Consider the following 11,041-nt stretch of genomic DNA (forward strand, 5'->3'; position numbering starts at 1 on the left):
TAAAGAGTAGTGGTTTCCAAAGAACTCGGGATATAAAATCAGATAACCTGGATTTGGATCTCAGCTCTTTCATGTGGATTTGGGTACCCATCTAATATTTAATATTTAATATGGGAATAATAATATTGGCCTGGAAGGGTTTTGAGGATTAAATGAGACAATTCAGGTGAATCGCTTGCCATTCAACACAAAGCTCTCAGTAAAAGTAGTAATAGTAATAGTTGTTGTTGTCATTGTTTGTTGTTACCACATTGATTTCTTACAGCTTCAGTTAACTAATAATTTACTAAGGCTATACTTTCAGTGATCATTTTTATAGCTTATTACTAGAGGAGTTAATGTGAATGTGTAGAGCACCAGAAACCTTGAGGAAGAGGTGCAGCGTTCTCTCCTGAGTATAAAGCTGGCCCTAAGTATTGTGTTGCCTCACTGCAACTGCCATTTGCCATTGATGATGATTGTTCTCTTTCGCTGAGAGAGTAAGAGGACAGGATGCATTCTAAGTGGCTCCTTTTTATGTTATTAAAAGTAAAAAATAAAAATAAAAAATAAAAGAAAAAGAAAGGAATTTAGTGCATCCTGGCTACCCAAACCCCATAGGCTTTCAAATGTAATTGCAGGAGAAAATGTGACTTTGCTTCTCTTCTTGATCCATACATCCCCTCTGTCTAGTTCTAAGCTGCACCAAAGTCTCTCTCTCCTCTCTCCTTTCTCTCTCTCTCTCTCTCTCTCTCTCTCTCTCTCTCACACACACACACACACACACACACACACACACAGAGGAATTAAGCCAGAGATGGTATGTCAGTTGTGATGGATTGATAGTTCCTGCCTGGGATAATTTGATGAGAGGAATCCTGAGATTCCATTGGAAATCAAAATATAAAAGTAGCATGATTGATTATTAATGTCAGTTGAGGATTTGGATAAGTAAGTGATAGCATACATACTGTACTGTCAAGAAAGGATAGGTCATTAACACTTCAGTATAATTTTTTTTTTATTTTTGTAATACACACATGCCTTTTAAATATTAATGCTTATTATGGAATAAAAGTCTTGGCTCCCTATTAAATAAATTTCTGGCATTAGGAAGCAAGGAAGATTTTGTTGTGAGGGCTGCATTGCCTTTCTGAAATTATATGACATAATGATCTGTTCTCTTGCATAACTTGGGCCTTAATTTAGTGATTCCACAATTTTATTTGCTATAAATAAAAAAGTAAGAAAACATACCTCCCTTAACAAAAGTTCCATGATGATCTCTCAAAGAGGTAACATTGTATATTCATACAATGGATTGCTAATCAGCAATTTAAAATGAAAGAATTGGCTGGGCGCAGTGGCTCATACCTGTTATCCCAGCACTTTGGGAGGCCAAGGTGGGCGGATCACAAGGTCAGGTGATCGAGACTATCCTGGCCAACATGGTGAAACCCCGTATCTACTAAAAAAAAAAAAAAAAAAAAAAAAAAAAAAGACAAAAATTATCTGGGCGTGGTGGCGCGTGCCTGTAATCCCAGCTACTCTGGGGGCTGAGGCAGGAGAATTGCTTGAACCAGGGAGTCCAAGGTTGCAGTGAGCCTAGATGTGCCACTGCACTCCAGCCTGGTGACAGAGCGAGACTGTCTCCAAAAAAAAAAAAACAAAAAAAAAAATTACTGATATTTAGGTTGGTGCAAAAGTAAGTAATTGCAGTTTTTGCCAAAGTAATGGCAAAAACCACAATAATCAGCTTTGCACCAACTTAATACATGTAACAATGTGAATAAATTTCACAGATATTTTGCTGAGAAAAAAGGCCAGACACAAAAAGGGACATATTATATGATTCTATTTATGTATATGAATTTCTAAAACATGCAGAACTGCTCTATGCAGCAGTTCTCAGACTCAGTTGTGCAACAGGATCACCTGGAGAGCCTGTTAAAACACAATTTTCCGCGCCCTGCTCCCAGTTTCCAATTCAGTTGGTCTGGGGTGGGGGCTGAGAATTTTTTTAATATGTCTGTCTTTTCTTTCTAGTTTTACATTATTTAACACCATTTAACATCTCGTAGTCCAAGTTCCCTTTATTATTTTTCTAAGTTTTCTTGGTTATTATTGGGCTAGATGATATCTTTTTTTATATATATATACTTTAAGTTCTAGGGTACATGTGCACAACGTGCAGGTTTGTTACATAGGTATACAGGTGCCATGTTGGTTTGCTGCACCCATTAACTCGTCATTTACATTAGGTATTTCTCCTAATGCTATCCCTCCCCCAACCCCCCACCCCACGATAGGCCCCCGTGTGTGATGTTCCCTGCCCTGTGTCCAAGTGTTCACAACAAACTGTCTCTCAGACCACAGTGCAATCAATTAGAACTCAGGATTAAGAAACTCACTCAAAACCACACAACTACATGGAAACTGAACAACCTGCTCCTGAATGTCTACTGGGTAAATAACGAAGAGAATTTGTGTTTCTAATAAGTTTCCAGATAATGCTGATGCTATTGGTTCAGAGTCTACAATCTGAGAGCCACTGATAGATGGTGATATAAGTCAGAACAGTGATTATCTGTTTGTGTGTGTGTGTGTGTATTTGTGTGTGTGGAGGGCAGGCAGTATTGATGGGGAAGGAGTGCGAAGGAACTTGCTGGGATGTTGTAAATTTTCTATATTTTGACCTGGGTGGTAATCATGTAGCCACATATATAAATAAAATGTTATACAGCTATACCCTTCAGATTTGTGCCTTTTACTTCATGTAAACTGTACCTTTAATTAGAGGAAAGAACTGAACTTTGGAATCAAATTAAGTTTAAATTCCCATTTCTGCTACTTATCAATTCTGTAGTGTTTGGTAAGTTACTTCACTTACATAAGCCCTGCTATTTTCGTGTATAAAACAAGTTTATAATAGAACTACATCATAAGGTGATGGTGAGAATTCAGTAAGATCATCCTTATATCATCCTTATACCATACTTGGCACAGAGTAAATACTTTGTAAGTATTTGCTATTATTTTAAGATGCAATTCTAATTTATAGGGATCAAGTAATTCTTCTCTCCTCCCCAACCTCACACTCCTATTTCTCCTCTCCATTTGCACTGACATTCTTCATCTTAGAAAAACCCTCATTCCTCATTTTTTAATACCACCTTGACTAGTAGAGCTTCTACTGAAACAGAACTGTTTCTTTTTCCATAATAATGCCAGCAGGCCCTGGCCTGGTACCACCTGCCTTCCTGATCAGCAAATAAGCAGCTCTATCAATCAAGACAGCTGTTTCTTGCTGCTCATCATGGGTACATAATGTTTCCTGAATGTTACTGAGAGTCTCTGGACTAGGTAAACTACCCATGAAATACAACTCAACTTAGGTAAATAAGTTATAAATATGACTCAATGAAGACACCTCTCTGAGGAAATAATCCTGGCAATGGTTGGCTCCAAGGACACAAACCGAAGGTAAATATGTCCAGGTCACAGATTCAAGCTCTTTATCCCTGATTGCAGTTCTGCTGCAACTTACGGCCTCCATATTTTTTTGCTTTTAGGCTCTTTGAATACAGCTACTTCTCAAAATCTACTCTACTGGGGGCATTTTCCTAATTATCTTATTACTGCCCCCTCTTATTTCATGATATCGGGTAAGGCAGCATTTAGTTTGATTTAAGGCATGCTGTCTGAGCCCTTTCTCTGGGCCAAGCACTGTGCCACCTGATGCAGATACAAAACCAAAGTATACCTGTTCCCTATCCTTGAGCATTCTGTGAATGGGGGTAAGAAAGCCATGTAAGTAGATGATGACAGATAAAGCAAAGTGTATCAAGATAATCCTGAAGAGGAGTATCTAGATCTATATTGGAAGGCAAGGCCTATGGGAGGGGTGCTAAGAAATGTTTCTTGGAAGAATTCACCTTAAAAAAATTTTAGAACAAGAAGTAGGCTAAAGGCAAGAGCTCCTTTCAGCATAAAGGAAGAAGAGACAGGATGTTGTTTGGGTGTTTGGATGGGGAAATAAAATTTAAGGATGAGATTTTATGTGTAGGCAGGTATGAAATATCCCAGAGATGATCAAGGAATGATGGGCTTGGTTGGGCCTAAAATAAGCATGGATAACCATTTTGCCAAGGGTCAGAGCTTATCCAAAGCATAGTTGTATCAAGAAACTTTTCTGCCATACCTTTTGGTGTGCATATGCCCTGCATGAATAAACCCCCAAATTAACCTTTCTGGGCCTGAGGATAAAGGCCCCGAGAGCATAGATGCTACTATTGAACTGGAAAGGACTTTGAACACACCCCCATGACACATAGCTCAGAAAGCTATAGACACCTAATGAGTCCTGGTCTGCTCTTCCCCACCTCTCCACCCAACTTACGAAAAAAAAATCATTTATAAATTGGGAGGTTGAAGAGCCAAGAATAGGTGCAATAAAATATGTTGCTTTTGAAGATTGATTTTGTGCTTATTAGTGGGGAAAAGCAGCCTCACTTTTATTGCAAAGCCCTGCAATTGATTAGACAGAGTGAAGACTCAACATTTTTTTCCAGTGTTTATATTAAAATGAATAAGGCATTTTGTTTTTCACAAGATTATTATGCAATGGCACAGCACATTTTTTCCATCCCCGTTTTATAAACTTTTTCCTGTAGGCGGACCTGTTACGTAACTCTAACCCTGGCCCTTTATAATTGATCATGTCTCAGAGGTACTAACTCAATGTCCTCCAAGAAAGCACGTGAAATGTCATCTCTAAAAACTTGGGCCAGTACTCAGGATTCTATTAGGAGTCCCATTATTTATTCTCTGGCCATGATAATGATACCTTTGAAAAGTGGTAGCTGGGAAGAACAAACATTTTCCCCTTTCCCTTCATGTTTAGAGATAAAAGGTCTGACCCAAATTTCACCCATATGTTATATGGAGGGTAGATGATAACCTACAGTGAAAAGCACAAACAAAAACATCAAGAAGTGAAATTGTTGTATACGTACGTGTGTGTGTGCATGCGTGTGTGTGTATTTAGAGAGAGAAAGAGGGAGAAAGTAAATCCTATATGAAAGCCCCCTGAATCCTTTATCTACATCACAAGGCAAAATAAATCCTTTACTCAAAAGATATGTTTTGCTTCAAAGGAAAGTAATATTCTGCCATATATGTTACCAAAATAGCAATGTGATCTTGGACAAGTTAATTCAGTTTTCTGAGCTTCAGTTTCCTCAAACTTTTGAAATACTCTCAAAAGAGTAGATAGAGAGTATCAAAGGACTTCTGGTTGTGATGTTTTGTGTAACCTTAGATTAGAATTCCTCCATATTAATGAGAGATGAGGCTGAGGCAGAAAATGCTACAATGGCTCTCCTGGCCTAGTCTGCAGATTTCACTGCAGTACAGGCTAATAGACCTATTTCAGTAACCATGGTTGGGTTCAGGGCTGCTGCACTGCCCAAGCTCTTCTATGAGAAGTAACATATATGCAGGGCTCCGGGTAGGTTTATAGGCTTTGTTTTATTCTTTAGCCGCAAGCCGTTACGGTACCCTTGTCAACTTTTCCACTAAGCATATTCTTGGCCGCAGGAAGAACCAGGTGAAAAGGAGGGCTGTAGGTTCAACTCCAAGTATGGATCATGATTCCCTGAGACCACAATGGACATCTCCTAGATGCTTCCTGTAGCATTCAATCTCTTTAGCACTCTATAGTACATACCTTTGTATTGCTTTTTTTTTTTTTTTTTTTTTTTTTTTTTGAGAGAGAATCTCGCTCTGTCACCCAGGCTGGAGTGCAGATTGCGCAGTGGCGCAATCTCAGCTCACTGCAACCTCTGCCTCCCAGGTTCAAGAGATTCTCCTGCCTAAGCTTCCCGAGTAGCTGGGACTACAGGCGCCTGCCACCGCACCCAGCTAATTTTTGTATTTTTAGTAGAGACGGGGTTTCACCATATTGGCCAGGATGATCTCAATCTCTTGACCTCATGATCCGCCCACCTCAGCCTCCCAAAGGGCTGGGATTACAGGCGTGAGCCACTGTGCCCAGCCTGTATTGCATTTTTCATGTGTATTTCTGTGTGTGTGTGTGTGTGTGTGTGTGTGTGTGTGTGTGTGTGAGAGAGAGAGAGAGAGAGAGAGAGAGAGAGAGAGAGAGAGAGAGAGAGAGAGAGAGAGAGAGAGAAAGAGAGCGCAAGAGCATGCATCTGCCCAAGCAGTCTCTCAACTTCTTAGAATATAGACTGGTGTAGTCTACCACTTTCATCTGAGTGACAATATGAAATACTTCTTAAGCATACTGACTCTGAAGCCATGCCCTCTGGCTTCAAATACCAGCTCCACCACTTACAAGATGTATGGGATTTAATGTGATATTCAACTTCTCTGAGATTTGTTTTCTGATCCACAAAGTGTGAGTGGAAATAGTTTCTAACTCATAAGGATCTTGTGAGGATTATATAGGTATAATGTGAAAATAAATATACATGAAGATTTATTAGTAAAGAACTTAAAATATTGCCTGGTACCTAAGTATTTAATGAATGTTAGCTACTATTACTATCTTAATATCTGAAAACTGAGAAAATTCAAAGCACATGTGGGCTAGAAATGATTAAGCCAATCTATTACTTACATTTGTTTAATTATTTTATGATTTACTTAAAAGCTTGCAATAGTAAAACATTTTCATCTAAATAATTGCAAATAATGCAGACATCTAGAAATTGAATAAGTAATGTGACCCTTCAAAACTCCCCCCACCACCAACACTCATATCCTTCCAGATTTTTTTAATGCAAATGTAAGTATATACCATTTGGGTATTAAAATTGATATCATGTACTCTGCTGTAACTTGATTTTATATCTCAACAATGAATCACAGGAATACTTCCATGTCTCTGCACCTAATACACTTCATTTTTAAATGGCTGCATAATATTTTATCACATGAATGTGCTTTAATGCTTAACCATTCTACAGTCTATTACAACTAACTATGCAATAATCAGCTTTTGTATGTCTCCAAATGCACATAAGGGTATGTTTCTGGCACATATACCCAGAAGTGGAAGTGCTGAGCTGATGCAAAGGTCTGTTTTAATATTTTATAGAAGCTGTCAAACTATCTTCCAAAGAGTTGTGCCTATTTATGTTCCTAAAAGCAGTGTATATAAGTGCATGTTCTCCACATCTTCTCCAACATTTATAAGTGCTTATTTTTTCTCCGTTTGAATAGCTAAAATGGTATTGTGGTATTGTTGTCTTGGCTGAGAATGGGAACTTTTCCCCAACTGCTAGTGACAATTCACATTGAAAATCTCACCCAACTAAGCAGCCACTTCCTTGGTGCACAAGAATGGTTCTGTAGGAGCATACTGAAGGGACTTTTGCCATATTTGATAGTGATTAGAGTGCCAGTACCAATTGCATTTGATGCTGCCATCATGTTTTGGTGTCCATCCTATTCTTCCAGGCACTGCAGAAAGTTGCTATCTGAGACACTGTGCACAAGCCATTTGTAGAGACTGTATCATCTGTGCTTACAGAATTGCATCATGTTTTTGGTGCTGTTATATCTTCATTAGGATCAATATTTCATAAGTTGTGGCTCCTGTCCCTCTAGAACTTGTACCCCAATGTAGCCTCTTCCATCGAGGAGAAGGAATGGAACAAGGATTTTCCAAAATCTATGTTCCAGGAACTGTATTATGCACTTTACATATGTTATCATACTAAAGCTTCACAATAACTCTGAAGCAGAGTTATATACTGTTATCATCATTATGTTATAGATCAGAGAACTGAAACTGAGAAATTAAGCAACTTGCCCAAGACCACACAGGTAGTAAGTGGAAGAGCCCAGACTACAAAGTAGGGTTGTCGCTTTCCAAAGCCCGTGCTCTTTCTGTTGCACCGTATTTTCTCAGTTTTCTGGAAGCATTCATATTTTTCCATTACCAGAGTTCTTATTGAAGAACACCTTGATGAAATCTTTTGTAAAATGAATTCATTAACCCATTAATTCCCACTGTGAGCGAGGTGTTGTTTTGTGTTTCTGAAGTTAGAAAAACATTTTGAAAGCAAGAACTTTCTTTTTTCACTACAAAGTCTTAGATTTATTTAGAGAACTTTCTATGGACTTTGTTTGGATTGCTGAGCATTCGACTATGGCTCCTTGTATCACCATTCAGAATTCAAGTAGCAGTGTATTTGGGGTGAGAGGGAATACTCAATGCTAAAAAAGCAACACCAACTGGCTTTTCAGAAATTCTGTCCCCATCAAGATAGATGTGCTCTGAGTCAGGCTGTGAATTAAAGAGAGGTAAAGCCAGTTTTTGACCCTCTTGCCTGCCTCTGCCTCTCCCCAAAAGTTAGAGGTACTATCTTCCCTCAGTTATCCAAAACCCAAGCATTAACTTTACCTTCCATCTCTGCCATCCCAACATCCCCTAAATAGGGCCCCTCACTCTTCTAGCCCATGTTTCAGATTTAAGCTCAGAGTAAAATTAAGTAAACCGGTGCTTCCTCAGATTCCACCTTAGTAGATAACTACAGCTGAGGAACCAATGACGTCTAAAACCTTTCTCAAAGGGCACTGGCACTTTAACAATAAACTTCTAAAAATACCATGCCCTAGAAATTTGTCTAACCTACCTTAGTTTCCCACATTGTAATTAAGCACAGATACAAACAAAGAGACACAGATTGGAGAAAGTACAAATTTATCTCATCTCCTCCTGTACATGATGCACACATATCCAGAGAGGGCTGCTCTGTTCCACCCACACTCAACACCTAGAACAGCCTTTTTATCCTGACAGACAAATTAATAGTAATTTGTCATTTGTATGACAAATTGCTATTAATATATTTCTAGCACAAAAGTAGCCAATTTCCCCAGTATTGTGCCTTGGGTGTCATTAAGGTCTTTCAATGGTCATATTTCAAAGCTGAATCTTACACTCTTGACCTATCAAGACTGTGTCACTGAACCTGGACCATCCCATTGCATGGAACTTTGGAAAGAAAAAAAGTACATTAATAACTATACAGGCACATTGGCCCACATTATTTGTTTCTATGGAAAATTACATATCTTTATCAAACTATGTATGAATCCACTTTTAAAGTCTAACAGAGATAGAAATGCTAAAAGTTGACTTGGCTGAATATTGTAGCAATTCACAAATAACACGGCCTAGGTAGTTATCTACCACACCCAAGGATGAGGTCAGCCCTCATTGAAATAACCTGACTTGAAGGTGGTAGTATAGGGTAGTGGCTAAGAATGTAGTCTCTGAAGCCAGTCACACTTAGATTTGAATCATGGCTCTGCCAGTTACTATCTATGTGATCTCAAGTAGGTCATGTAGCTCAGTTTTCTCACTTATAAAATGGGAACAATAATAGTGTTTACCTCATAGGGTTACTTGTGAAGATTAAACAAGTAAAAAATATATTTAAAATGCCTGAAATGGAGTAAGCTCTCAATAATCACTGGCTACTGATAACAACAACATAAATTATAAACATGCATATATTCTTACATACTACAAGTTATGGGCTGGGGATCCAAAGTTCTATAAGCCACAGACCTAATCTGGAGCAGTTAATCATCTATCTACCTCCACCTCAGATGGCTAAAACCATCTGAAACTTGCTGCTGAGAAGACCTGCTAAATATAAGTCCCCATCTATGGAAGGTTTTGTTGTGTTTTACCAACGCTACCCACAATAACAAATTGGCTTTCTGCCTTCAGATTATAAATGGTACAGCCTAGCAAGCCAGATTGGAGAAAAAAGTCTCTTGCTAAGAATCACCTCTAATGGAGCTGTTACTCCCTTTGACCTTTACCTAGTATTTGCTAAAGAGAATCCCCGGAAAGCGAAAAGGTGTTCAAAAGCCTCTCTAGTTTTCTAAGATAAGGAAGCTGCCACCATCCTCAGGCTGAGAGTTATGCGGCTGCTGTTTTGAGAGCCCCCAACTAAACTGGGGTCCCAGTAGCAAAGGAGCTGGCCACTCTGCCCTAGTGGAAAATGAAAGGGAATTGGACATGGGTGTTTACAGTGTGCCTTTCATGGTATACTTCTTTTGCTTGGTAGACAGCCCAATACCTACTTGTTCCACCTGTGACTAGGAGGTACCTCACATGCAAAACTTCATGCTGGCAGATTCCCTCCTGGGTCTTGTCTGACCTGTTTTTAGTTTACACCTGCCTGACCAGTGTTCCTCTAGTTTTTGAAAACCAACTTTGTGTCCCAGAGAAAACCCAGCCTGGGGTAGCCTCTAGTTCTTCAAATGGAAGGTGCACATTCAATCCACCACCACAGCAGGAAATAAGTTACTTGCCTGGGCAAAGAAGGCATAATGAGTCAGAAGAGCAGTACTGTCTCCCCAAATCACACAAGGCAAGAAGAAAGAGTCAGGCAGAGGGAGAGAAGATAAGGGAATAGGGTGTGGGTCACTTTAAATTCATGGGCAAATGCCTTAATAGTGTGTTTAAAGGAAGCAGTGAGAAAGTCAGGAGCCCAGTTTGCTAGACAGGAGAAATATATCTAAGTTCTTATCTCTGGCCACCTACTGGAGCAATTTGAGTGTGGTGTAGAACTGGAAACTGTGGCAAGGGTGACTAAGCCGTGCTTCTTATAGCAGAGAGTTAAACCTGCATTCAAAATGGATGCCAAGGCAATATTAAATTATAAGAATTCACTACAGCTGCCTAGTGGTCATTAAATTGTTTTTCCCCAGTTTACATGAGAACCACTCTTGTGACAGGAGTAGTCACCTATGGACACTTACCACTTTCTCTCAGAAATAAAACTGCAATACATCAGAGTTGAAAAGATCTTTACAGGCTGAGCATGAGGCTATTGAACTAGACCCTACTTGACAAATTAGGGAACAGAAGCCCAAAGATGAAAGGTGACTTTGCCCAGTGAATACCTGGCAAAATTTGGCCTAGAACTCTATCTCCTGGTTCACAGTCTAGTCCTTGAGGAGTTTAGCTCCAGACCAAAATTCTATGTTGCTCTTTCATGCCTGACCATAGGCA

At 39.2% G+C, this 11,041-nt stretch overlaps 1 non-coding gene across 1 annotated transcript; it reads left to right on the top strand.

Moving 5' to 3' along the window:
- Positions 1–288: 288 nt before the first annotated feature.
- Positions 289–508, top strand: LOC115932602 (small nucleolar RNA U3). The gene has a single exon (XR_004068853.1). It is a non-coding gene; the product is annotated as a small nucleolar RNA U3 (small nucleolar RNA).
- The last annotated feature ends 10,533 nt before the right edge of the window (positions 509–11,041 follow it).

This window comes from Gorilla gorilla, chromosome X, assembly GCF_029281585.2.
Source record: "Gorilla gorilla gorilla isolate KB3781 chromosome X, NHGRI_mGorGor1-v2.1_pri, whole genome shotgun sequence".
In the NCBI taxonomy this organism is placed as follows: Eukaryota; Metazoa; Chordata; class Mammalia; order Primates; family Hominidae; genus Gorilla; species Gorilla gorilla.